The sequence below is a fragment of the Macaca mulatta genome, chromosome 5, assembly GCF_049350105.2.
Source record: "Macaca mulatta isolate MMU2019108-1 chromosome 5, T2T-MMU8v2.0, whole genome shotgun sequence".
Taxonomy (NCBI): domain Eukaryota; kingdom Metazoa; phylum Chordata; class Mammalia; order Primates; family Cercopithecidae; genus Macaca; species Macaca mulatta.
In genome coordinates this window covers 52,506,877-52,533,997 of record NC_133410.1, presented here as the reverse complement: position 1 = coordinate 52,533,997, position 27,121 = coordinate 52,506,877, and the positions used below count along the sequence as shown (strand labels likewise).

Below are 27,121 nucleotides of genomic sequence, written 5' to 3'. Positions count from 1 at the left end.
TCTCCCTTCCTGTCCATGTATAGCCAGAGAAAATGTCATATGAGGACACAGCAAGAAGGAGGCCATCTACCAGCCAGAAAGAGAGGCCACACCAGAAACTGAATCCACCAAGACCTTGATCTAGGACTTCTAGCCTCTAGAATTGTGAGTAATGAATTTCTGTTCTTTAAGCCACTTGGTCTGTGGTGTTCTGTTATGATAGCCTGGGTAGACTAATATAGTCCCCAACTAGAATGTAAGCTCTCAATGATTAAGAATCATGTATTCTCCTACTCAGTGTCTTGTATGTTAAAGGTTCTTTAAAATGTTTGTTGAATGTATTGACTATAAAGGAAAAAGTGGACATAATGGTTTTTCCGATCATTTTTTATAAAACTATTGTATGATTTAAAAGTATTAAAGTTGTAGAAAAGAGAATTTGTTGCCATGAGGTATTTATCTATTATACTACAGATTCTTTACATACTAAATAGTGATGGCTAGTCATTCTTTAAGTGGAAAAAAATTAATATAAAAGTGACTCACATACTCACTGACAAAAACTATGATCTTATCTACGATTTTTATGAGTTCTTCAAATTTAAGAGTCTTTAGAAACCCAATTACGGATAACTCAGATGTATTATTGAGCTGAAGCAGTGACACACATACAAAAGAAACAAAAAAGCTATATCCCTCCCATCCTTTGTTGATCACAAGTTAGTAAAACACGGACCATGTTGAATATCTTGTAATGACTTAGAAATGTATAGTTGAAAGCACTCAATAAATACTTATCAGAAGAACAAATATGCTTAAAGACAAGCAATAAAATGGGTCACATAATAGTACTTTTTTAAATAAAAGAAGTATATAGTTATATAGTAAATAAAAGAAAAAAAATTAAGCAAGACTCTTACAAATGAATGACTCTGAGTGGTGAGATTTTTGGATCTTTCTATTAACTTCATCATAATTTGTTAGCTTTTCCCATGTTTTCTACAGTGAATATATATAATATTTGAAACCAGAAAAAACATAATATTTTTTAATCCTTTAGCCACATCCACATCTTCCAGCTCTGCCTACACCAAAAATCAGCAACAGTAATCAAACAAAAAAATTAGGTTTGGATATGGGGAAATAAAAATGAAAATAACAGTTATTTTACTCATTGAGATTCCATTTACAATTCAATCCATTACAGAGTAATCAGCTTCTGAAAGCTTGAGCTTATGAGTCAGGCAAACCCAAGCACTAAGCTGTTATGATAAAGATGTAACCAAATACAAACGATGTGGAGTCAAGATGATTGCACAACTTGATTCTTTCCTTAGCACTCTCATAAAGCCCATGACCTGATGACAAAGGGCACTGATGATCAGAAATAAATAATTCAGAGAATCTTTGCTGACCCAATTGCTCAGATTTCTCAAGGAAATGTCCTAACTTTTCTCCCTTGGAAATCATCTTTGGCAATAAAATAATCAGGAAAAAAAAAAAAAACCTTACCTCAACCTCACCATAGGGAGAGAGAGATGGTCTATAAGGCACAACATTTTTAGGGAAGCTTAATATTAGCCTCCGTCTAAAATTATTTGAAACGCTTAGCAATATTTCTTTTTAAAATATATTTGTCTTTATATCCATATATTATACACATAATAGCACTGAGAAATTGGTAGGGCAGATATTATTATCCTTAATTTACTAAGATAGAATCTGAAGCCACATTCAGTCCCCTTGAAGCCTAGTTGCATTTTGAGCACAGTCCTTTTGACCTTGTATTCCAAGTACATTCCAGTAGGTGTGGGCTTAAACACCCGAGGGATGGTCTGTGCACATTGCAAGCTGAGAGGAAATAATATTGTTCTACCACCTCGGAAAACTGCTGAATGCCCTGATCTCCTGAGAAATTCTCCCAAGTTTTTAGCAGAAATGTCCCACCCCCGAGTGCAGAATGGAGCCACGTGACCCCCATTCACACTGTGGCCCTGCTTGCTCTTGCACCATCCATCCATCTGGGTGGTCTTCAGGGGAAGCCCTCAGAGGAAGACTGATTGAAACCAGAGTTGCTGTGCCAACCACACCAATTCTAGTGTCTGAACGCAGCCAGCTAAAGCATATTCGCTATCCTAAAATAATAAAAACAAATTAATGGAATTGACTCAAGGGAAATCAAGTTTCACTTATAGGCCTAGTGGCAGAAACAGCTGTTAAAATTCATTAAATTGGAAGTTCCTGTAGTAGCTTCTTAAGAATGTTTTTCAAAGTCTTTGGACCACTACTATAAAATACCAATTTAAACATTATTCATCAGGAAGTGTTTTTGTGGAAGGACGTGGAATGCATTTGGAAATTTGCATAGCATGTAAGATTGTGGCTGGATCATTGGCAAAGTTTGTATTTCATTAAGCTTTGATAGATAAGCCTGTTGTAGTTTGAAAAATTAAGAAGAGATCAATCGCTGCATTAAAAATCCACAAAGCATTTCCATTGAGTATGAATTTCCTTATCATAGACATTTCTATAAGATATTTACAGATTTTTACAAGTCTGGCTATGAATTCTACAATAAAACTCTTAGGTAATAATGGCAACGAGTTAAAACCTATGTTATTTTTTTAAAGTTTTTCAAGAGTTGTTTATATACCTTTTCTTCCTTCAAAGGTATTTCTATGCTGTTAAAATAATTGTACTTTTTATCTACATGAACTATCTTAAGAATTTCTATAATGTTAATAATAAATGAATGTGTCTGATAACCAAAAAATAAAAAGTACAGTTTGGATTGGATGACATCCAAGGACTTCTTTTTTCGACTCTAGAAACTAGAATTCCAAGGGTGCTATTCACATCGGTAGCAGCCAGCTCTCTAGATGCAGAGTTAAGGCCAACTAAAATCATTCTGCAAGAATTGAGGATGCTAACACTGGACAACTGAGTTCCCAAATGTACCCACTGAGGTGGTTGATTACAAATGTCAAAACTCAAATCTGACTAACTACAGGTAAACGGGAAATAATTATAAGGTCCTGGTGGGAGCTCCCAGACCCAAAGGGAAATCTACAAAAGCAGAAACCTAAAAGGACAGGAATCAGGTCATTTGGAGGATCTAGGTAGCTAGTCTTCAGGATACTGCAAGAGGATCCACTGGCTCCAACCATTTTTCTTCTGCTCTTTAACCACTAGGCTCAAGAGCCTGGGGAGAGAGTCCATTGTTTATATGGTGGATTGATATTCAATATCTATTCTGCCCTTATTCTAGAGTTCCTTCAGTCATCGTTAAGGCCAGAAAGCGAAACACTATATTCCATAGTCTAGTTTGCAGACAGTGTTCCAGAAGGTACTTACTAATATCCAGCTAGTCACATGTGTTCATGTGAGATCAGAAAGGCAGAAGTGAGGTGGAGGCCACATTTGTGCTGCTTCTGCAATTTCTGGTGCAGAACATAGATGGCGAGGTGGTGATTTTTCTGCAACAGCTTTAGCTGAAATCCCAGTAGCTAACTACTTATTAGATATTTAGAGGATCGCATGGCTCATCCATTTTGTTGGTGCAGTCCCAGTAGGCATGTCATGGCTCTGGAGCCAACGATTGTGGCCATGGTTTCTAATCTGTCAGTCACAGCTAACGTGCATATTTCTGGTATCAATGATTACAGCGACAGTCAGAAGTTGGCATCATAGTTCCCACTTCCTCGGCTTCCTGATGTTAACAGTTCTCTGTGCAGACTGTTATTTGTTATATAACAGTTATTTTTTTCTGCAAATAATTACTGGAGACTCCATTCTCTGTAATAAATCCCCTTCTGTTAAACAGGTAAATAGTTCCAATTTAGTCCAACTGGCCATCGAAGCTCATATGCCTACACCTTGGTGGGGCTGATTGGCAGTCCCACCAAGATTGGCAGCCCCACCAAGTACACACAATGGAAGAGGGATAATTTCCCAGAAGAAAATAGATGCCCTTATCAAAAAAAAAAAAGGACAATTGATTGTGGGTGGCAGAAAATAACAACCAACCATCCTGTAAATAAATACAAAGATAATTAATCAACATCATTGTCAGGGTGTCTTGTAGGCCCATTACACAAAGCAAAGTTTTCTGAAGTCCTGAAATATTACAACACATTATGAAAGCTTAACTACCCCAAGGGAAGGAGTCAGGGAATGCTTCAGAAAGAGACATCTGATATCAGCCTTAAGGCTCAAAGATATATGAAGGTCTTTTTAGGTAGTGGAAAATTAATGACTTAATTGGTACTCTGTGCCTGTATGTGTGTGTGCACACATACTCATGCACATGTGTGTTGAGTATCTAAATAAAGATTGAAGAGTTGATTAATTAGTAAAGAGGAAAGTTTCATTTTGAGCATTTCTTTCACTAGTAGTTGTACATTTCATAGTCGGAAGGCACCATAAAAAGGCATGGTAAACAATCAAGACACTGTAGATTCAGGTTAGCTAGCCAGAAAGTCCAAGAGTCCATACCCAGAGGACACACAGAAGCAGACAGCTGCCTATCGCTACCCTTTTAATTGCCCTATGCATTCTGACCTCCTTAGATAGAAATTGTATTTAACATCTGAACATGTTCCAAACGCCAAGGTTCATTATCCATGGACTTCCACATCATATGACTTTTTTTTGTGACTTCCCAGCATTCTTCCCTGGGCTTAGTTTTCCTCTCATAGTCAGGGTCACTAGCTCATGGATTGGCCCCTGGGGATGCTAGGTTTGCACTTCCATTTACTCCTACTTTCCCAAGAGAAGCTAGACCCCTATTATTTCATTCTCAATGCCAGGTAAGGGTATAGCTTTATTTCTATCCTGATCTGTGACTTTGCTATTTTTCTCACTCAGCCATTTCACACACTGAATTGAATTCAACTGTTACCTGCACTGAAAGTGCTACTAAGACAATATTGTCACAGTGACGCTTTGACCCAAACTCACACAATCTGTTTTATGTGCCACCTGGTAGCACCATCAAGAGCAGGAAGGGAAGGAAAACCAACACTAATTGAATTTCCATTATATGTTACATATGTGTCTAAGACCTTTCCCATGTGTTATTCATTTCATATAATTTATACAGTGGTTTGTGTCCCAGAGCCAATCATCCTTCAGTCTATGTCAGCATTTCCCAGGAACTTGCTACAGCAGAATTCAGCTTAATTAAGTATCTTCCTTTCAGCAATGTCCTCTCTCCCACTCAACCTGCCTTTTGATCCAGGTGACTCTCAAATACCATCTCCTCTGCCCTTGTTTTCACCACAGCCGTCCTCAGAAACCACTTCAATCCTACCTCCCTGCTTTCCTATTCTTTTCTTTCCAATCTTTCTATAGTGAAGGTTGGACACCAGCCCCAGTGTTAAGCCAGCTCTAAGTAAACTGCATCTCTCCCCTCAGATACCAGTACTGACCTCACAGAGAGGAAGAACTTATGATAGGAACCAAATTTCAAACATTCCTACCATTTTTCTGAAACTACGTCCACCTGTTTTGAATCAATGTCATGTATTAAGTGAATGTGATTCTTCTTCCAACAGGATAAAAATGAGTAGATGTTACCTATCACACAATTTTTCAAAGCTTTTCTTCTCTTCTTGACCTTTCACATTTTCTTTCCGAGTAGCAAGAGGAGTACTAAAAGATAAGGTTTCAAAATATGATAAAGTATTCCTCAAAAGATTAGGGAGTAAAGATAAAACATGAATAGTGATGAGGCAGCGCTGAGGAGACCTCTGTGCGCTGCTGAAAAAAGAGAAGAGTCGTGATTTCCCTATGTACAAGCTTCTGCAGGCACAAACCCACCCACAAATTTACCATTTACTCTTCTCATGCAGCATTTAAAAGTCTAATGTGTTGCATTGCCTCCATTTTTCACACACTGGATTCCTAAGCATAAAAGCTGTAAAAAAAAAAAAAAATCTATTTTTGCAATAGAATTTCTGATATTAGGTGCTGGATCAGGCTCTGCCTTGTAAAACAACTATGGCGATAGCCAAGGGGGAAAAGAGTGCTAAGTTCCTGAAAGAACCGTGAGAAGTGGAGTCCAGACACCTTTCCAGGGTTTGAGGTGTTAATACAAGGCATTCCTACTTCTCTCCTCCCATCCGGCAACACTATAAGAGGAGAAATGGGAGCCAGACAGAGTTCCCTTTTAGGGAAGTACAGTGGGTGTTTTAATAAAAAGAAACTATTTCCTCCCTGCAGCTCCCCCTACTGGAAAAGCGGGATTTTTCCTCCCTGAATGTTGTGGGTAGCCCCACCAGATTTCTGGTAGGATTTAGGGTGACGGCAGGAAGTGGAGATTGATGTTTCATTCCCTGGTTACAGTTCTGTGGAGGAACTGGGCTAGTCTGTCTGCCCAACGCTACTCAAGTCCAGACATGGGACACTGGGGAAGGTGGTGCGGTGGGGAGGCCTAATGGAGGGAGCCAGTCCTAGTATCTGTCCTCATTCACCAGAGCCTTGCCCCTGAGATGTCATAGGGGATAGGTCCCAGAGGTGGGACCTGCAGAGGGTGCACAGGGTAAGCAGTCTTGCTGGAACCACAGCAACATGGGGGCAAAGATAACTTCTTAGAGAAATACTAGGTAATGCCATCAACTACATAGTAGAATGTGGTAAGAATGAAGATATTTTGGCTTTTATGTATCATTACATATCAGACTGAAGTCGTAAAACATGTGTGTGCTTCACGAATATTTCTCTGAAACTATTTTCAAGAAGAGGCTTCAAAATGGATTTGAGTAATGACAATTAAGTGAAATGGGTGCATCATTTTTCATCGTGGTAATTTTGAAAGAAAATCCATTTAGATGTACCTGTTTTCTGGCATCTGTTAAAAATAATTTCTCTCTGTACTTTATAGTTTCAGTTTACGTGGATTGTTACATAACTGAAGTAGCTCTACTATTCTCGCCAATCAGGAACACTTCTAAAGGTGAATTCTCTTGATTAACTTTTGCCCTCCTACTCTCCGTTCATTGACCACAGGCAGTGACATGTTGAGAAATGTTTAAAACGGGGTCTTCTGGGAGAAAAAACACACCAAATGTCTAAAGATTGCCAGTTTCTGTGGTGGAATTACTCCCACCACAGCTAACTTCAAACTACCACTGTAACCCCACTAAATGTGAAGTTAGGAAGTGGTGAGCACAATCCATTCTCAAGAGCCAGGGCAAACCATCTCTAGCACACCAATGACCTGAAATGTGATCGTAAGATACACTCCATCTTCACCATCACTTCACTTAAAACCATTGCTGAATATTACTTTTTATTTTGTGCTATATGCCCTTCCTCAAACAATTCCAAATGGCACTGAAGAACAAATATGGAAACCAAATATAAACAAGAAGAAGGAAAAGAAAATAGAGAAAATGAAAAATGTCATTTTTCAGAGAGATCTTGATAGATGAAGTAGATAATTGTTCACAACATGGCAGATAAAAATCATGTTTTTAATAAGACAAAACAATAGTGCCCCAGTTTTGGATTCATGCCATATTGACCCCTACTGTAACATATCTTAAAACATAGGGCTTTTGGGTGGGTTTGCTGACTGTGGCTTATAAAGTACCTAGACAATACAGGGTATTCATGGGACTTGCTCTTCCTTTGTATGGGAAGTCAGCTGATCAGCCACACAAGGAAGCACAGTTCTTTATACCTCTGCAAAGGAGAGAAGACCAGAGTAAAAAAGCTGGTAGAGGTTTTCTCTAAAGAAGAAGGTGTTGTCCTAACCTGATGGAAGGGTATACCAGTGGCATGCCAAAGAAGCCCAGAGATTGTTTAGGGCTGGTAGTTTCTGAAATAAGGTTTCCACCCAGGCCTCTGAAGTTATTCTGCATACATTCACATCCTCAGCTAGAGCCAAGTGGAGATAAAAATGGTCATTAAGGTGCGCTCTCAGAAAATGAAATAAAAAGATTATGACTACTAGCAGTGCCCTTTCTTAGAGGAAAACACCAAAAAGTTATACTGTTTTCAAACGAAAACAAAAAGTGCTTAACAGCATGGCCTCAATTTCACATCTGCGTTAACAATTCAAGAAGAGCAATTTTGCAATCATCTGTGAGTAGAAGATTCTATCACTGGCCCAATTCAATTACATGTTGAACTAAGGCCAGGTTCATTAAAAAAAAAAAAAAGCATAGCAAAGAGTTTCTGAATTATCACAAAGAACTATTATAGAAGGCTCACTTTGATTTTGATGTGCTACATTTACACACTCCAATTATGCCTTTATAAAGCTCAGTGAGCAGCATGAAGTCAACCCAATTAAATGGCAGCAGGGGCAGCAGGAAGACCTTCTTTCACTCCCAGGTCCATTCCTGTCCAGCTCCAATCATCTCATTTTATAATAGCTAAACCCTTAATATAAAGCTGAAATTTAGAGGTCTTCCTATTTCTCTAATATATTACATAGATGAGGAGGCTGGTATAATGGTTTTATTTTAAACCCATTCTATGTATATGTAATATAATATAGTTCCTCATCGCCAAATGGATAGGCCAAAGTTACAGTACCATATGTACTCATATTTTTCACTTGTCATAATCCATTCTCGTTTTTGTCATGACAGAAAAAGAGAGAGAAAAAAAAGACAGAGAGTGAGAGAGAGAGAGAAAGAGATGAAGGTGTGCTATACTGCTTCAGGGGAATCTTCCCATATGTGAAGAGTTTCTTCAGTCATGCAGAGGGAGAAGCAGTCCTTGCAATGTGTCAGAAAATTATCGATCCAATATTGCACAGATAGACAAAGAAGAAAACCTAACCAAGAAGGCTAACATCTTTGAGATGATAGCAGGCAGAATGTGATTTCAGAGCTTAAAGCCCAAGTCTGAACATGGTGAGAGTGATACCTACCTCAGAAGTCACTTCTTGCTTGAGCATTTCCAACAGCATTCTCAATGAACCTATTGAACAGGAAATGGCCAGCCAGTGACTCCAGTAGTAAAGTGACATTCATCTTGGCATGGCTTTAACGAACTGGCCCCATTTGGAAAACAGATGACCACCAAACACTCAAGGAACTTTCATAATTGTGAGCTAAGTAGGGCAGCCACAAGCAGGATGGGACAGAAGGACTATTTTAAGGATTCCCTGAAGCACAACTTCAAATGATGAGGCCCAGCTTTGTCACATTGGCATGATGAGGCTATGCTTTTGAAGACCTTAGACTGACTCAGGAAACTCAGAGTAAGCAAAAGGCTCTGATTCTGCAAATAGTAGCTGCAACCACACTTCCAAGAACAGAATGAATTCTTTCTGCCATGCTTATTCAAACTATCTGTCTCTGTCACTGTCTTCTTGGGATTGAAAAGTCTACATGCAAGTGATGTGATCTAGATAGAGAAATTCATTCAGAATAATTCGTCCCAGTAATATACATAGCATGCAATGAGTCAATATATAAAGAACTGTTATAGGTTTCTTAAAGTAAATCTACAGTAGCTAGTGAATATATGAAAAGGAAGATCAATCTAAATATTGAATAGACATAAAATTACACCATTAACAAGATATCAATTTTTACCTATTTGAAGACTTTTTAAATGATAATAGCCAATGCTAGGGAGATGATAGGAAAACAGAGATTCATATACATTTATTTATTTAATATTTATTGAGCATATACCATATGTCAGGCGCTATTCCAGATGCTAGAAATATAGTAAAGATCAAATCAAGCAAAATCTTTGTCTTCGTGGACCTTACATTCTATAGCTATGAATAAATTATTAAACTAAGTTCAGACAGTGATAATCCTATAAAAAGTAAAATAAGGTAATTGGATAAACAGTGACAGAAGAGGGGTCTATCTTAGACATGTTGGGGAAGGCCTCTCAGAGGAGTTAGCATTTCATTCACTATGGCAGTATAAAGCAATTTTACCTCTAAAAACATTTGTTAAGGAAATAATATGTCTAAAACTATTACATTGTGAAGATCTTTAATTGCACTCTGTATTTTTTTTAGTTGACATATAATAACTATGTATATTTATAGGGTACAGTGTGAAATTTTGATAAATGTATATATGTGTAATGATCAAATCAGCTCAAACGTATCATTTCTTTGTGTTGAGAACATTCGAAGCTCATTCTTCTAGCTATTTGAAAATACACAAAAAAAGTATTGTTAATTATATTCACCCTATAGTGCTGTAAAACACTAGAACTTCTCCCTCCTATCGAACTCTACTTTTCCAGGTGTTAACCAGCCTTTGGCTAGTCCCCCTCCCCCTACCTTTTCTTGCCTCTAGTAACCATTATTCTACTCTCCGCTTCTATGAATAAATTGTTTAGCTTCTACATATGAGTAGGAACTTGCAGTATTTATCTTTCTGTGCTTGGCTTATTTCATTTAACATAATGTTCTTCAAGATTATCCATGTTGCTGCAAATGACAGAATTTAGTTCTTTTATGGCTAAATAGTATTGCATTGTGTATGTATACCACATTTTCTTTATCCAGTCATCTGTTGATGGACACTTAGGTTGATACCATGTCTGCGCCATTATGAATAGTGCTGCAATAAACATGGGAATGCAGGTATCTCTTTGATATACTGCTTTCCTTTCCTTTGACTGTATACCCAGTAGTGGGATTGCAGGATCATGTGGTAGTTGTATTTTTAGTTTTCTGAGGAAACTTCATATTGTTTTCCATAATGGTTGTACTAATTTACATTCCCACAAACAGCATGTAAAATTTCCTTTTTTTCCACATCCTCACCAGCATTTATTTTTTGTCTTCTTGATAACAGCCATTTCAAATGGCAAGAGATTATATCTCATTGTAGTTTTAATTTGCTTTTCCCTGATTATTAGTGATGTTGAGAATTTTTTTATACCAGCTGGCCATTTGTATGTCTTATTTTTAAAAATGTCTATTTAGCTCATTGGTCTGTCTTTTGATCCCATTATTTGTTTTTCTGTTGTTCAGTTATTTGAGTACTTTGTATATTCTGGACATTAATCTTGTCAAATAAGCAGTTTGCAAAGATTTCCCCCCATTCTTCAGGTTTTCTCTTTATTCTGTTATTTATTTCTCCTGCTGTGAAGAAGGTTTTTAGTTTGGTATAATCCTATTTGTCTATTTTTACATTATGAAGATGTTAATTGCACTCTATATTTTGCCTACACTTTTCAGATTTTCTGCATAAAGTCTTTGCCCAGACCAATGTCCTTAAGGGTTTCCTAACTGTTTTCTTCTAGTAGTTTCATAGTTGCCGGTCTTACACTTAAGTCTTTAATCCACTTTAAGTTGGCTTTTGTATGGTGAGAGATAGAGACCTAGTTTCATTTTTCTGTGTACGAATATTTGGTTTTCCCAACACTATTTATTAAAGAGACTGTCCCTTCCCCAGTTAATGTTCTGGAATCGTTGCTGAAAATCAGTTGACTGTAAATTCATGGATTTATTTATAGATTCTCTGTTCAATTGGTCTATGTGTCTCTTCTTATCCTAGTGCCATACTGCTTTGGTTAATATCACTTTATAATATATTTTGAGATAAGGTAGTTTGATGCCTTCAGTTTTATTCTTTTTGCTGGGAATTTCTTTAACTATTCCAGGTCATTTGTGGTTCCGCACAAATTTTAGAATTTTCTTTCTATTTCTATGAAGAATGTCATTGGTATTTTCATAAGAATTGTATTGAATCTGTAGATCACTTCTGATAGTGTGGTTATTTTCACAATGTTACTTCTTCCAATCCACGGTCATGGGATGTCTTTTCATTTTTTGTACGTCATCTTCAATTTTTTTCATTAACGTTTCAAAGTTTTCCTTGTAAAAATCTTTCACCTCCTTGGTTAAATTTATTCCTAGGTATTTTTTTTATAGATATTGTAGATGAAACTGCTTTTTTGATTACTTTTTTGTATGCTAATTTTGTATCATGAAACTTTACTGAATTTGTTTGTCAGTCCTAAGAGTTTTTGGCAGGGTTTTTAGGGTTTTCTATAAATAAGATTATGTTGTGTGCAAGCAGAGCCAATTTGACTTCCTTCTTTCCAATTTGGATTGGATGCTCTTTACTTCTTTCTCTTGCCAATTGCTCTAGCTAGGACTTTCAGTACTATGTAAAATAAAAGTGGTGAAGGTAGACATTTTGTCATTCCAGATCTTAGAAGAAAAGCTTTCAACTTTTCCCCATTTAGTGTGATGTTGACTTTGAGTTTGTCATATATAGCCTTTATCGTGTTGAGGTACATTCCTTCTACACCTAACTTGTTGAGACTTTTTCTCATGAAGAATTGTTTAAAATATCAATTTTCTGCATGTGTATATTGAGGTGATAATATGCTTTTAATCCTTCATTCTGTTGATGTGATATGTAATGTTTATTGGTTTATCATATGTGGAAACATCTTTGCATTCCTGGGATAAACCCAACTTGTTCATGGTAAATGATCTTTTTAATATGCTGCTAGAATCAGTTGGCTAGTATTTTGTTGAGGATTTCTGCATTTTATGTTCATCAGGGATACTGGTCTATAGTTTTATTGTTATTGTCATGTCCTTATCTGCTTTTGGCATCAGGGTAATGCTGGCCTCATAGAATCTGTTTGGAAGAATTTCCTTTTCTTCAATTTTTTGTAAGAGTTTGAGCAGAATTAGTATTAGTTCTTTAAATATTTGGTAGAATTCAGCATTGAAGTCATCAGGTCCTGGACCTTTCTATGATGGGATACTTTTTATTGTGGTGTTGATCTCATTTCTCATTATTGGTTTGTTGAGATTTTCTATTTCTTCATGGCCCCGTTTTGGTAGGTTTTATGTGTTCAGGAATTTATTCATTTCTTCTAGGTTTTCTAATTTCTTGGTATATAGCTTTTCATAATAGTCTCTAACGATTCTGTTTCCGTTGCCTCAATTGTTAGGGCTCTTTTTTCATTTCTGATTTTACTTATTTGGGTTTTCTCTGTTTTTTCTCAGCCTATTTAAAAGTTTGTCAATCTTTCATGTTTTCAAAAATCCAACTTGTTTGTTGATCTTCTCTATATTTTTAGTGTCAATGTCATTTACTTCTGCTTTGATCTTTATTTTTTTAAAAACAATTAATTTAATTTAAGTTCTGGGATATATGTGCAGGATGTGCAGGTAGTTACATAGATAAACTATTATTTCTTTTATTCTACGAATTTTGCATTTGGTTTGTTCCTGCATTGATAGTTCCTTGAGATGCATCATTAGTTTTTTATCTGAAATCTTTCTGCTTCTTTTGATATAGGTGTTTATGGCTATAATCGTCCATTTTAGTACTGGTCTTGCTGTATCTCATAGGTTTTGTTATGTTGTGGTTCTATTTTAATTTAAGAAAGTTAAAATTTTTTTCTTCTCAATTTCTTCATTGATGTATTCATTCAGGAGCATGTTTTTAAATTTCCATGTATTTACACAATTTCAAAAATTCTTCTTGTTATCATCTAGTTTTATTTTATCATGATCAGATAAGATACTTGATTTGATTTCAATTCTTTTAAATTTGTTAAGACTCGTTTTGTGGTCTAATACGTGATCTATCCTAGAGAATTTTCAATGAGCTGATGAAAAGAATGTTTTCTGAAGGCATTGTATAAAATGTTTTCTAAACATTTGTTAGGTTTATCTGAAGTGCAGTTTAAATCTAATGCTTATTTGTTGATTTTCTGTCCAGATGAGCTATTCAATGTTGAGTGTGGGCTGCTGAACTAATACTGCATTGGATCCACCTCTCCTTTCAGAACTAAAAATATTTGCTTTGTTCATCTGAGTGTTCTGGTATTGAGTGGATATATATATATACAATTATTTTTCTGCTTTCTGAATTGACCCCTTTTTCATTATATAGTGACCTCCTTTTTCTGTTTTTAAAATTTTTAACTTAAAGTCAATTTTATCTGATATAAGGATAGCTACTCCTGCACACTTTCGATAGGCATTTGCATGGAATATCTTTTTCCATACCTTCACTTTCAGTCTATATGTATCTGTACAGATAAAGTGAGTTTTTGTAGGCAGCATATATTATTTTTTTCGATCCATTCAGTCGGTCTTTATCTTTTAAATCAGTAATTGAATCTGTTCACGTTCAAGGTTATTATTGAAAAGTGAGGACTTCTACCATTTTGTTAATTGTTTTCTAAGTTTTTGTGTATACTTTGTTCTTTCCTTCTTCTCTTACTGTTTATCATTGAGACTTGGTGGTTTTCTATAGTAATAAGGCTTGATATTTTCTCTTTCTCCTTTCTGTGTCTTCTCTACCATTGAGTTTCATATTTTGGCATGTTTCCATGATAGTAATTTCTATCTTTTCACTTCCAGATGTAGGACTTACTTGAACATGTCTTGTAAGGCCAGTCTAAGTGGTGATAAATTCCCTCAGTTTTTGTTTATCTGGAAAAAACATTATCTCTCCCTCATTTCTGAAGGATAGCTTTGCTGGGTATTGTATTCTTGGCTGCATATTAATTTCTTTCAGCACTTTGAATATGTCATCCCATTCTCTCCTGGCCTGTAAGTTTTCTGTGGAGAAATCTGCTATTAGTTTGATGGGAATTCCCTTATATGTAACTTGACACTTTTCCCCTGCTGTTTTAAAAATTCTTTTTGTCTTTTATTTTTGACAATTTGACTATAATGTGCCTTATGAAGGACATTTTGGGTTGAAACTACTTGAAAATCTTTGAGCTCTATGAATCTTGGGGTCCATAGCTCTCTCTAGACTTGGAAAGTTTTCAGTTATTATTTCATGTAATAGGTTTTTCCATGCTTTTCCCCCTCTCTTCTTCTTCTGGAATTCCCATACCCAAGCATTTATTTGCTTAATTGTGTCCCATAAGTTTTACAGGATTTCTTCACTCTTTTTCATTCTTTTTTTTTTTTTTTCTCTCTCTTATTGGGTAATTTCAAATGACCTATCTTCAAGTTTAAAGATTATTTCATATGCTTAATCAAGGCTGCTACTGAAGCTCCCCATTGTATTTTTTATTTCATTCGTTGAATTATTCAGCTGCAGGATTGCCTTTTGATTCCTTTCTTTTGATTTCTATCTTTTTGTTAAATTTCTTGCTCATATCATAAATTGTTTTCCTGATTTTGCTGAATTGTCAATATTTTCTTTTATTTCATTGAGTTTCCTTAAGATCATTACTTTGCTTTTCTTTTCTGGAAATGCATTGATTTTCTTTTCATTTGGGATCTGTTCCTAAAGAGTTATTATGTTCCTTTGGTGGCATTATATTCCCTTGCTTTTTCATATTTCTTGTATCCCTGCATTGATGTCTATACATCTGGTGAGACAATCACCTCTTCCAAACTTTCTAAAGTGGCTTTCATAGAGACTGACTTTCACCAACATTTGGATTTTAGTGTGCTGATTGGTGACTCTGTTTCCAGACTTCTTTAGCTGCATTACGCATCAGTAATAACTGTGCACACTTCAGTGGCCTAGTCAATTACCCTTTATTTCCTTTTTAATTTTTATTCATTATTGAATAATAACTACTCTCATAGTATGGAAGACTTCAAGAATGTCAATTAATAAAGCTGCTAAAATTGTGAGATTTGCAATATCATCTATGTTGGACTAACAGAGAGATGAATTGGAGTATTGGTTCTTTTGTAAATTTAAGTTATTAGCTACAGCCCTGCCTAGCCTAGGGTCTTAGAAGTTTGCCCTTCCTGCTTTCTTATTATAATACATTTCCAAACAAGGGTGTATAAGGGAGTCATTTTTCAAGCATTAAATTGCTACTTTTCCCAGACCAAACTGAGTATCGGACTGCTATTTCTCATGGCCCAAAAACAAGATGCAGATGAACTGGGGAGGAAGAGAGTTTTTATTTTTATAACCAGTTACAGGGTGAAGGCCTGGAAACTATCACCAGACTAACTCAAAATTACAAAGTTTTCCAGAGCTTATATACCTTCTAAACTATATGTCTATGTGTAAGTGTGCATTCATCTAAAGACATAAGTGATTAACTTATTTTAATCTATAACTAAGGTCTGAGTCTTGAAGACCTTCCTCTGGAGCCTCAGTAAATTTACTTAATCTAAATGGGTCCAGGTGCTGAGGTGATTACCCTTATTTTGTCCGCTGCTAAATCATGGAGGTTTAGGGAGTTCCTTCAGACCCCCATTAAACTTATTTGTGGAGGCCTTGGGAGTTTCTTCAGACCCCCAATAAAACTTGTTTAATCCTAAATGTGCCCTGCTAAGAATTCCTTTGTTATCTTGTTGTGCTTGGGCAAAACTCTTGGTGGGCTTTTGTTACATTCCAGCCTTTGTATAAGGACCCTGGCCCTTTCAGCTTTTAATACTTAGCTTAACAATTCAGTCAGTACTGAACCAGTCGTTATGGAGGCCTGCATTAGTGATACCTGGCCTGCCACACTACCGTATTTTTAGTCCCTGCCTAGCTTCTCTCTACTATCCAGCTGACACCTAAATCCAGGATGCATGACTATTTAGATGTTAGCTTTAAGAAAACAAACAAAAAGGCCAGGCACAGTAACTCACGCCTGTAATACCAGCACTTTTACAGGCCAAGGTGGGTGGATCACCTGAGGTCAGGAGTTCAAGACCAGCCTAGGCAACATGGTGAAACCCCATCTCTACTAAAAACACAAAAATTAGCCAGGCATGGTGGCACACACCTGTAATCCCAGCTACTTCAGGGGCTGAGGCATGAGAATTGCTTGAACCCAGGAGGTGGAGGCTATAGTGGGCTGAGATCATGCCATGGCACAATACAATGAGACTCCATCTCACAAAAAGAAAAAATCAAAATCGAAACAGGAACAAAAATCAAAACAGGAATAAATGATGTAAACCTAACGTTGTGCTTATTGACTACTTGATTATTGGTAACGTACTGCTTCCCCAAGTAATAAGCATTATGGAAAACTTAACTATAGTTTCTTCAAACCTTTTATCCTGTGGAAATTTCTATTAGTTACTACAAGGCCTTAAAATAAACTCCAATAAACATGAACCCTTCTACTTATTTTAAATCTATCCCACCTACAAGAACAGGAGAACATATTGGTCACAATTCAAAGCCATGTTACAGTGGAAAGACATTCTTGCACAAGGGTTGACAGCAATAAAACAGATAGACCTGGAGGAAGAAGGGCCTGAAAAGCCCACTAGTGCATTTGGGCTGGCAATTTTAAATCTTGTGATGCGTTCTAGTGAGGCAGCAAGAGTTCATTATCCCAAGAGTACCACAACCTACAATCTACGAGAAGACATCCAGTCTACCAGCTGATATTCAAAACAATACAGTTTAGTGTCCTACTGCTCAAAGTGTCACCCCTGGTCTGGTAGCATCAGCATCTCCTGGCAGCTTGTTAGAAATGCAGGATTTCAAGCCTTTTGTAGACATTACTTGTTAGCTGGCCTATAAAACATATAATAATAATAATTCATAAAGATGCATCAAACTGAAAAATATTTAAAGACACACCTACACACAGGCACACACACACAAAAATAGAGCTTCCTAATGGTAATTGCAAAAGGTTTTATCCCACAAATGATAACCAATTTTTTTCAAAATGAGAAAGTAGGATTTCAGTTACCCATTTCTGTGTAACAAAATTCAATGGCTTAAAACAGTTATTTAACATGATATAATCTCTGCAGGTTAAAATTATGAAAAGAGTTTGGCTAGGTGGTTCTGGATGCAGTCAAATAGTGTCCAGGACTGAAATCATCTGCAGTCTCACTCACTCACATGTCTGAACGTGGTACCTGCAGCCTCTCTCTATCCGTGTGTGGTCTCTCTATATGGGCTTTCCAGCATGGAGTCTTCAGGGTAGCCAGACTTCTAATATGGCAGGGTAGGTGGCCATCTAATTCTATCAGAAACAAAAGTGATATTGTTGGCCTTTCTCATTTCTTTTTTACCTTTCAACTTGTTTAGGACCCGGGCAGGAAATAGAGCTGCTATTGGCTAGGGTGACTTACAGTCTCAACACTTCAAAATAACTTTCCTTTCATTCCTGAAGAGTCTTCCAGCTTGGGGCCCTGCCTTGCTTGGTGCCCTACTGCACCCATATCCTTATCTCCCCAGCCCCTACAGGGCCTCAGTCTGCCAACTTTACTCCATCCACCCCCATTCCCCTATAGGACCCTAAAGCAACCCTGTGGCTTCTGTCATGCCCTTGGCTATCTGCTCATCTCCTGCTAACACTCAAAATCCTGAGTATTAGGCAGGGCTAGGAGATGGCTTCCTTGCCTAGAACTCCAAAAGGGGAAGTCTGTATGATGTGGAGCAGTCTATAAAGTTTCCTGGGGGATGTGAGGTAAAAGAGTACAACAAGGAGTGGCTGTAACTTAACTATAATGGGGAGAGAAGAGCATACCCCTCCTGATTCCCACCCACCCATAGTTCCAAAAGAAGAAAAAATTTTTTTCTCTATCTACTTGAAAGACAAAATTGTTAAATTAAATGACATCAAGTATATAATAGCGAAATATCATAGTTCTCTCTGTGCTATAACAGTATCAATAACTAGTGAAGCCATACGTCAACCACCATCACATGAAGCCATCAGTGCCATTCAAACAATGTTTTTATGCTGTGCTCAAGGTCAAAGAGCTGGAACCTCAGGGAGAGGGAGAAGGAGTGAAATGTATACAGGCCTGTAACGATACTACAGCCAGCCTCAACCTCAAAACACCCAGGTGATACTCTGCCTGATACATACCAGGTTTCTCAGAGCTGTGCGAAAAGGAGAGGACTGTGAGACCCTTGACTATTTGATATGGGAGCAGAAGAAGACATCTCTAGTTTCCACAGCATCAGCAACAATTTCCTGAGCAGTGGTGAACCTGGCTACAGAGAATGGGAGCCACACAGCCTCATGCACATGTGACAGCACACAACAATCTGCCTGAAGTGGATGTATGCAGCAACCTGTTCCCCTGGCCACACAAACCGTTGAGGGTACTGCTGATGCCGAGCTGTCATTCAAGGCAATAGACACAGTAGCAGGGACAGAGGCCGCAAAATGAGTTTCCTAGATGATGGCCGGGCAGGCAGCCTGAAGCATACCCTCACCAACTAGACACAGGAGGAAAAAGTTGAATGACTCTATCAGGACTTTTCTTCCAAAGGCAGAGAATTAGAAGGGTTACAGCCCAAAATAAATCCCATTTACAATTATGAATATATTTAACCAAGTAACTAAAAGGACTGTACACTGAAAACTATAAAATATTAATTTTTTAAAACTGAAGAAGACAAGTGGAAAGATATACTGTGTTCATGACAAAATCATGACCTTTACAGCAATGTGGGTGAAGTTGGAGGGCATTATCCTATGTGAACTAATGCAGAAACAGAAAACCAAATACCGCACATTCTCACTTATAAGTGGAAGCTAAATATGAAAACAATAGACAATGAGGACTCCAAAAGGGTTAAGGGAGGGTGATCACGGGTTGAAAAACTACCTATTGGGTACTATATTCACTATTTGTGTGACAGGATACGAAGCCCAAACTTCAACATTATTCAATATATTTGTGTAACAAACCTGTACCTGTACCCCCTGAATATAAGCAAGCAAACAAAAACAAAACCAATAAATAGTTTACTTTAAACAGTTAAAAAAAAATTCTGAGATACAAAACAAAAAAAAAAAGACAGATATACTCTGTTCATGGATTGGAAGAATTAATATTATGAAAATATTCCTATTACCCAAAGTGATCTACAGCCCGGGAAGGGAAGGAAAGGGAAGGGAAGGAGAAGGGGAAGGGGAAGGGGAAGGGGAAGGGGAAGAGGAAGGGGAAGGGGAAGGGGGAGGGGAAGGAAAGGAAAGGATTTCTGTCTTTTTAGGTGACTCAGTCTTTCAAAAATGCAAAGGCCCATCTCCTAATTCCTATGTGCAGCTCACTAGTCAACTTGATCTTTCAGGTAAACTTACCTGCACTATTCCTTAGGCCTGGCCAGTCCCTCTACAGTCCTTTCCTACCCCCATTGGACTTCCCAGAGAAATATCAATCAATGAAAACAAGATCTGTCCACCAGGCAAAGAAATGATTTATGTCTTTTTTAATATTATAAAGGCACAACTATCTACTGTTTGAGTCTGACAAGTTAAGGAGAGAGAGGGATAAAAACAAAAAACACAAACAACAAACAACTCTAGCATCTTTGAAGGAGAAAAGAATTTCCAGTTTAGTGACGCAGCCTCAAAGACCTAAACACAAACATTACTGGTAGTATTTATCTGGAAATCATTGAAAGGATTTTGTTGTTGTTTTTGTTATATTTTTTCAAAGTACTCTGTAGATAAATCTTGAAAGGAAAGCTCTCTCAGATGTCTAATTTACAACTTAAAAGGATAGAATTTTTACATAATTCTTATGACAGTTACTTACAAAGTACCACAGTTTAAAAAAAAAAAAAACTATTTGTGTTTTGCTGTCATAACCTAAATGCTGCTTCTGAAAGTAACCACCAGCCCAGGAAACAAGTTGTACACTCAGAAATCGCAACGAACTTAAGAAGGAACATTGCTGTCCTCAGATAGGGGCTGGGATGAATCGGGGAGAGAGTAACACAACATAGAGGCAGGGTGTTTTCTTTTTTCTGACCCAAATATCAGGAAGTGAAAAAGTCTACAAAACACTGTTAACTCATCTGTTCCTCATAATTTGATTTGGAAAAATGATTAAATTATTATTAACTATAATAAAGCATACAGGGAGCCTCTGTGAAACAACAATTACAAGATTCATTGAGTTCAAATTTCCTTGGACTTTTAAATTTTGAAGTTGTAAGCTTGATGTTTAACCAAGTTAGTATTTCTCACTTTATTTTTTTATAGACGTTAAAGCTGGAAAATATACTGTCCTTAGGGATAGCAAGAAAAAGCACTTCCTTTCCCTCTCCTCACACCAAATTATCCCCTCCCCTGTATTAAGGCCTAGGCCGACCTTCTGAGTTGTGTCACTTCCACGCTTTAGAGTAGTTTACGTATATTTATCCACTTAGTCCACACGACAACCCTGTTAAATATGCACCGCCATCAACTTCATTGTACAAATAAAGAAACCAGCAGAGTGAAGTGAAGGACTTTTTTCTGTTCTCATAGGTAGTAAGAGTAGAGCAGGAATTTGACTTCAGGCAGCCCTGTTCTATAGTTTGTGATCAGGACTGCTAGGAATTGTCCAGGAGGCGCAGTGGATTTTGGTTTGCATTGTTTTGTTTGGAGGATTTGTTTGTCGCTTGACAACGCTGATCTTTATGTCTCCTTACCCTTTCCAGAACTTCCTTACCATCATCTAAAGTCTCCTGGCCTCTTGTCACAGGCTGGAACTTTTTGTTGTTGTTGTTGTTTTACATTTTACTTTAAGTTCTGGGATACATTTGCAGAACATGTAGGTTTGTTACATAGGTATACATGTGTCGCTGGTCTGCACCCACCAACCCAAAATCTAGGTTTTAAGCCCCACATGCATTAGGTATTTGTCCTAATGCTCTCCCTCCCTTCGACCCCCACCCCTTGACAGGCCCCAGTGCATGATGTTTCCCTCCCTGTGTCCATGTGTTCTCATTGTTCACCTCCCACTTATGAGTGAGAACAAGCAGTGTTTGGTTTTCTGTTCCCATGTTAGTTTGTCGATAATGATGTTTTCCAGCTTCATCCATGTCCCTGAAAAGGACATGAACTCATTCTTTTTTACGGCTGCATAGTATTCCATGGTGTATATGTGCCACATTTTCTTTTTCCAGTCTATCATCGATGGGCATTTGGGTTGGTTCCAAGTCTTTGCTACTGTGAATAGTGCTTCAACAAACACACATGTGCACGTGTCTTTATAGCAGAATGATTTATAATCCTATGGATATATACCCAGTAATGGGATTGCTGGGTCAAATGGTATTTCTGGTTGTAAATCCTTGAGGAACTGCCACACTGTCTTCCATAATAGCTGAACTCATTTACACTCCCACCAAAAGTGTAAAAGCGTTCCTATTTATCTACATCCTATCTAGCATCTGTTGTTTCCTGACTTTTTAATGATCACCATTCTAACAGGTATGAGATGGCATTTCATTGTGGTTTTGATTTGCATTTCTCTAGTGACCAATGATGATGAGCATTTTTTCAAATGTTTGTTGGCCGCATAAATGTTTTCTTTTGAGAAGTGTCTATTCATGTCCTTTGCCCACCTTTTGATGGGGTTGTTTTGTTCTTGTAAATTTGTTCAAGTTCTTTGTAGATTCTGGATATTAAACCTTTGTCAGATGAATAGATTGCAAAAATTTTCTTCCATTCTGTAGGTTGCCTGTTCACTCTGATGATAGTTTCTTTTGCTGTGCAGAAGCTCTTTAGTTTAATTAGATTCCATTTGTCAATTTTGGCTTTTGTTGCCATTGCTTTTGGTGTTTTAGTCATGAAGTCTTTGCCCATGCCTATGTCCTCAATGTTATTGGCTAGGTTTTCTTCTAAGGTTTTTATGATTTTAGGTTTTACATTTAAGTCTTTAATCCATCTTGAGTTAATTTTTGTATAAAGTGTAAGAAAGGGATCCAGTTTCAGTTTTCTGCATATGCCTAGCCAGTTTTCCCAACACCATTTATTAAATAAGGAATCCTTTCCCCATTGTTTGTTTTGGCCTCAGAAATAACACCACACATCTGCATCTGTCTGATCTTCAACAAACCTGACCAAGGCCTGAACATTTTCTAACCAATGTTATTTAAATATTTACATCCCATGTTCCCCAGGACACTGCCTCATTCTTCTCTGTAGCTCTCACAGAATTTAGTATTCTTATTTATGCATAGTAGGTTATATATATTTATATGTGCATGTGGGCTTTTTATATGTATATGTACAGTTGTGTGCATGTATATATGTATATGTGTGTATATATACATACATTTACTATATACCATATCTTAATTCTAATTCTTCAATAACACAATGTTTTGACTCTACCACTCTGTATGAGAAAACCAAGTCATTTCTCATGCTCAAATTTGACAATGCAACCACATAAATATGACAGCACTCTTGACATACCACAGATTAGTAAACATTCTGACTTTCCCAAGGTCTCATGCTATTTATCAAACTCAATACAAAATTTAAGCATTTCATGTACATGTGTTTTCTAATATATCTGCCCCATTTTTGAAACACTTCAGCTGTTTCACATCACATGCTACTTAACAAGTAGAAAATGGTCGCAATATGATTTTAAAAATATAATACGCAGGTGTATTCTTGTAGTATTTCTACAGACTTCAAAAGACAATGCTGACAATTCACCAATTCCTTGCTGAAGACATTCCTTGCAAAGGCACACATGGATTTCTTACCCATGCTAATCATGGTACCTGGTTAGCAAGAGTAAACTCTTTATGGCTAGTGAGAGAAGGAAGGGAAATTTCACAAAATCAAGAAAGAAATGCAAAGCAAAATAGTTAAGATGGAGAAACTGACCTAGTAAATAAAACATAAGATACTCTTTCCAGAAAATTCTTTAAACTTAAAAATTATAACTTTTTGTAACTATAATTTTCTAAAAAAAAAGATTAATATAGGCTGGGTGTGGTGGCTCACGCCTGTAACTCCAGCACTTTGGGAGGCCGAAGCAGGTGGATCACGAGGTCAGGAGATCCAGACCATCCTGGCTAACACGGTGAAACCTCGTCTCTACGAAAACTACAAAAAATTAGCCGGGCGAGGTGGCGGGTGCCCATTGTCCCAGCTACTCGGGAGGCTGAGGCAGGACAATGGCGTGAACCCGGGAGGCGGAGCTTGCAGTGAGCCGAGATCGCGCCACTGCACTCCAGCCTGGGCGACAGAGCCAGACTCCGTCTCAAAAAAAAAAAAAAAAGAAAAAAATTAATATAGCAATTTTTGGCATTGTGCCTACACAATTTTTAGGACAACAAAGAAAGGCTAGTTCTCATATTCTTTGAAGAATACTTCCATGAATATTTAGACCTTTTTAGTCAAGAAATATCTCAGATAACCCTTGTTTAGCAATGTTTCATTAGGTAGAGAACATTGCAGTACATTTTGGATATAATCCAAATCTACAATGGGGTGATATAGGTGAGAAGCTTAATATAACTTGAAAAGACCTAGACTCAGATTCTAGTCCAGATTCTGCTAGGCATGAGCTCCTATATTCCTACTGTCCCTCTGGAGTAATGGCCATAATCACCAAAAAAGGGTTGAGCCTGAAGATTCTACAGTTCCTTCCTTTTCCAGGACTCTATCAAAAGCCTCTGATTTTGGCAGCTCAAATTCCAAATGTGCCTTTAAAATTATAATTTATGTATCTGACTCAAGTAAAATAATAAATAGTACAGTCATTACCACATGTATTTAATCAAAAAACTATTTACTCTTATTTTTCCTCTATTGTACTAGCCAGCTACTTCCTTAAATTGACTAAAACCAATCGGTTGTTTACAAAGTCATATAGAGATAGAATAGATGAGGTGAAGATGGTTTTAGTAAGTTAAAGTCTAAACAGGGATCAACAATACTCTTTTGCCTCCTAACATTGCTGGCTTAGTAACATAACTTTATTTTGACTATATTATAAAGCAAGGAATATGGTCATTTGATTAAATTGTTATTATAAGCTAGTTTGGAATATTTGTATTATATAACGTGTGTTCAATAAAGGAAATTAGTATACTTGAAAACAATTACCTCTATTCTAGAGCTTATAGTAGAATAGATTTAACTTATTATTTTAAGCACCTCCTAAATTGTTAATAAGATTTGCTGATGACACCCTGAACAGAAGCAGTCAGTCTCCTAAGGCTAATTTTAAACATCTGCTTTCATCATTGAAGTTATTGTTTATTTCATCTTAAATGGGAGTAATACAGCACTCAGCTATTCCAGAAATGGACTTATTATTCCTAAATAATTACTAGTTGGAGCATTTTATTACAGATAAAGAAAATTTATATTCAATAATTCAATAAATAGATATATCCCAGTTTCAAGATAAACCACAAAAATAGGCCCTGCCATAGACTAAATTCTGCCTGTTCTCCCTGACCCCTCACCACCACAAAATTCACAATGGAAGCCCTGACTCCCAGTGTGACTTCATTAAAATGAGGACCATTACTGATGTAATTAGTGATAAATGAGGTCATAGGGTGAAGCCCTAATCAGACAGACTTTGTGTCTTTGTAAGAAGAGAAAGTGAAACCAGAGCTTTCTCCTTCTCTCTCCACTCCAGCAGACCAAGGAATGACCACATGAGAACAAAGCGAGAAGACAGCTATCTGCAAACCAGGAAGAGAGCCCTCACCTGCAACTGAATTGGCTGACCCCTTGATCTTGGACTTCAGCCTCCGGAACCGTAAGAAATACATTTTGTTCTTTAAAGCATACAGCCTGTGGTATTTTGTTTTGGCAGCCATGTGGGCTAATACAAATGCTATGATGGGAGAAGGAAATCAATACTAAGATAGGAAAAGGGAAGAAGAATAATCCATTAAGTAAAAGATGAACGTACTTTTTAGTGTCCTCTTGCAGTTATTATTTGCTTGTTTCTTTGTTTTGCAGGAGTGGAGATTCCCAATATGGTCCATGAATAAAGAAAATATTCAAAAAAGGGCAAGAATCTAGTGTGTACATGCCATATAATTCTTCACAAGCTCTTTCTATGCTCTTCAGGAACCCAACCTGAGCCTCTGACTCCCCAGTTAGCAGATAGGCTTATGCCTCTTCTATCAGCCATGACACGTGTCCATTTTTTTTTTGACCTGGCTAGAATTACTATCTAGTTCTCACTGACTCCCCTTCCCCTGTTGAAGGGGTTAAGAATACTATAAATGTACAGATCTCATGAGATTGGCAAAAGTAAGTCCATGTGAACACTGCTGTTGTTTGAGGTCTGATGTCAGATTCATTTGTATCGTTCCAACTGGGAGTACAATAAAAATGTTCTATTAAAAAATAGTGCTTGTTTCTTCTCATAAGAGACATAGCAGACAAAATAGCTGGGTGAGAGCTGAAAGAGTCATTGTAGAATCACAGAGATAGATTAAGTAACAAACATATGCTGTGAATAACATTTCTGGAACATAAACTATGCAATGTGTACTCTGGGGAACCCAAAGAGGTAGAATCTGACCCTGCATATGGTGTAAGGTGATCTCATGAAAAAACACAGCACAAAATCAATCAACCCATATTTACTCAACCCTAACTATGCTCAAAGCATCATACTTGGTGCTATGGTGTATATTCAATTTTTCTAGATTCAGGGAACTAATAATCCAATTGGAGAGAGTCTGCACACAAATACAAATAGATGATTTGCAATAGAAAATAACAATAATTTACTGGACAGTTATTTAACTTACATGAAGACAATAATTCTTAAGCTCACAGCATTTTGGGTAATCAGGAATGAGGATTAAATGAAAAGCAAAATACTTAAGGGCTCCAGATAAACTTAAGTTTGATTCACTGCTTTTCCGCTTATGAGATAATCTTAGGCAGCTGATTTACCTTTTGTTAAGCCTCAGTATCTTCATCTGTAAGAACAGGTAATAGTAGCTTCACATGATTGTTGAAAAGATTAAAGAACATGATTTGTATAAACGTATTTAACACAGAACCTGACATGTAGTAAGTACTTAATAAATACTAGTTAATCCATTATATGCATTTAAATACCCAGTCCAGGAACTGGTTGGTATAATTGTAACAAATGCTATTTTTCATTCTTTTTTCCCTAAGTGTCAAAATAAGAAGATCATTAATAAGAAATAACATATACAACAAATATGTAATTAGAAATAAATGAACAAAAAAGTGAAGGAATTGGGACTATAGGCTTATCTAATCTGAACTACAAACAGACAAAACCAAAGGCAAAAAATATTAGAGGATTACTGCCCAAGGGGCATGGCTCTGAGCCCTGCAGGGTCTATGTAATCAAATCCATTAGGAAATCCTCTGGGCAGAAACTTCAGAAGAGCTCTTGTTACCACTACTGTTATTGCCAGGTCCAGGCTACATCATCTGGTAGCTGGGTTACTGAAGTCATCTCTTGACTACTTACAGCCTCTCCGCTTCCCACTTTGTGCTCTATTCTTACATAGGTAGAGTGATT

At 37.0% G+C, this 27,121-nt stretch overlaps 1 long non-coding RNA gene across 1 annotated transcript; it reads left to right on the top strand.

Moving 5' to 3' along the window:
• Window positions 1-25,948, top strand: LOC144340975 (uncharacterized). Its single transcript, XR_013417515.1, has 3 exons — window positions 1-144; window positions 25,235-25,357; window positions 25,564-25,948. It is a non-coding gene; the product is annotated as an uncharacterized LOC144340975 (long non-coding RNA).
• Window positions 25,949-27,121: the final 1,173 nt, after the last annotated feature.